Consider the following 2946-nt stretch of genomic DNA (forward strand, 5'->3'; position numbering starts at 1 on the left):
CCTGAGCAGTTCTTAGCCATGTTATCCAATGGGAGATGGATAACATGGCTAAGAGCATTAGCTCGGTAATGCATGAATATCGCTGACTTTTCAGCGATATTCATGCATTGCGGCAGTTTTTTATCGCATTTGCGATAAACCTTGGTAATATCAAGGTTTATCTGCGATAAAAATCGCCGCAGCTCAGCGGTAAATTTTTGTCTCTAACCAAGCAATAGCGATAATTATCGCTATTGCTTGGTAATATGCCCCAATGGATTTAACCCAGATCTCTTGACTGGGGGTGAATTTATGATTTATTTAGTATTCCTTCTATCTCATTTGTTTGCGTAGCACTTTTCACCCTAAGTGGGATGGGTGTGCCCAGACGTGGGCCCACTGCTCACTGTGCCACTGGATTCAAGCTAGTCTGGCTGATGAAGGGCAATACCCAGAAACCGGTCCTAGGATGCTTTTTTACGGTCCAGGGAGGACCTGGCTTGGCAGTTCGGACTGGACTGTGTCCGTGAAGCACAGGGTGAGAAAAAAAATGTAAAAAAAAATGTCGGAATTTGTAAAGCGCACAGCTACCTCCACCGGAGGTGTCCCAGCGCTGTCCATACACCGCTTAGGAACCCTTCCTGGCTTTCCTGGGAAATGTCCACTCCTAGGCACCCCCCAGGTGCAGCCAGGCATCCCAGCGCTTTTGGGGCCGTTGTGGAGACTAAGCAAGCTATTGCCCAGAGTTGCAGCGTGGGACCCATGATCAGAACAGGTACTGAGGCGAGAATATCCAGTCAGGGGAATTAATGAGCCGGAGACTCGCCGAGGTGGGAATCGAACCCTGGTCTCTGGCCAGAGCTCTGCATCAAGGTCTGCCTGCTCTAACCATTGAGCCACACTTCTCCACTAACTGAGAATTGATTTGCATATGGCTGGGTCTAAACTGGGGTGGCATGGTGAGCAAAAGAACGATGGATTTAACCCAGATCTCTTGACTGGGGATGAATTTATGATTTATTCAGCATTCCGCCCATCATTTGTTTGCGTAGCACAGGTTTTTTTCTAATGCCTAACATTTAAATAGCCTGTAAATAAATAGTACAAATATTTCAAAATATATCAGAAATTATGAAAGCACATTTTTTTTGTAACTAAGTGGTGTGATGCAAACAAAGATTGAAATGGGAGCATAAACAAACCAGAACGCTTTTTTTGCTGATGTGCAAATGACACATATTTACAGCAACTAGATTTCCTAACATTATTGTTTGTACACTATACAGTTTCATCAGTAAAATCACGTCAGGGGTAACTTTTGTGGCCATTTTATTGTGAAATCTGCTGATTGCAAATGACAGTGTAGTAGCACTTCGTGCTTTAGTTATGTATTTAATAAAAGTGATAGTTTTAAAAATGATTTGAGAAACATTCCTGATTCCGCTCTGATGGCAATGCTGTTAAGGAACTAAGAGGCAAGACAGGGGTCATGTGTATCCTATATGGGGCTAGATATGTCTAATATATTGAAGAATTGAAGAGTTTTTTGTACAGCAGACATTCTGAACTTGCACATTTGAAGGTGCTCTCATCTCTGATAATGAAGAATGGCGGCTCAGTGAATTAAAATATTTTCCTACGATCACATTATCACATTACTTGACACAAGTTTATGGGTCAAAAGCATTCCAATTAAGTCGAGTAGATTATTTAAGTCACTAGATCTGTAGGTCCAGTAATAATTTATGATTTTTCGAAGCTTGTTATAAGTTATTGCATTCTATTATCGTTAGCAAGCATATTTAATAAAGAGCTTGGAACTTTTTGTCCTTTCATGTGAGGATGCATTTACTGACGTCTTGTTTTGATATTTTTCTAAAATTAAATATTGCTTTGTGATAGAATATTTAATTAAATGGTGCTTTGTGATAGAATATTTAATTAAATGGTACCTGTGACTTGTCCATGAACTGTAGAAACATGCAGGAGAAAATGTTTTTCAAGAACGAGATTAGGGCGCCATCTAACGGACTAGAAGCGGTAATTCATGCTTCATAAATCTCAGTCATAGGACACAAAGCAGAAAACAAATCAGTTCAAAAATGAAATACAAAGAATAATGCGTGTATCATGTTGCTGAAATAGTGCTTTCCGTGTTCATCACCTTCTAATTCAGGAGCAATATAAAAATAACATGGATTATTTTTAAAAGAGAGAATGTCGGATTTTAGCTGCATTAAATAGAGTCATGTCCATTTTGAAGTCAACATAGTATGACTAAATAAACGAGCATTTGCAATGCAATAGGTCTCGCATTAATTGAGTTTGTGATTGGCATTGCTAAATATTGCAACACCAATTGCAACAAAAGTCTATAAATTGTAGGCCAAAAAAATGTGTATTTATTTTTGTAGCAATGGTGGCATGCTGCGCTTTAGATGAATCTGTTTAAAAGTAAAGTGCGCCATACTGCGATTGCTACAATAGTTAATTGTGGATGCGTTAACAATTGATGTGTCCACTGATGGCTGGTGGTGTGTGTGCCTGTAGAAATTATGCACTGATGGCTGGTGGTGTGTGTGCCTGGTGGAAGCGTGCACTGACGGCTGGTGGTGTGTGTGCCTGGTGAAAGAGTACACTGACGGCTGGTGGTCTGTGCCTGGTGAAAGCGTGCACTGATGGCTGGAGGTGTTTGTGCCTGGTGGAAGTGTGCACTGATGACTGGTGGTGTTTGTGCCCGGTTGAAGGGTGCACTGACGGCTGGTGGTGTTTGTGCCCAGTGAAAGCGTGCACTGATGTACAGGAATTTATATAGCGCAAATCACCAAGCGGTTTCTAAGCGCTTGCTTAGGGAACCCGTCCTGGTATTCCCCTGTGAGATAACCCCGGCAGGGTATCCGCAAGGTGAAAGCCAGGCATCCCGCCGCGAGGGGCCGTTGTGGAGATTAAGCAAGCTATTGCCCAGAG

Source organism: Lissotriton helveticus, chromosome 4_1 (assembly GCF_964261635.1).
Source record: "Lissotriton helveticus chromosome 4_1, aLisHel1.1, whole genome shotgun sequence".
Taxonomy (NCBI): domain Eukaryota; kingdom Metazoa; phylum Chordata; class Amphibia; order Caudata; family Salamandridae; genus Lissotriton; species Lissotriton helveticus.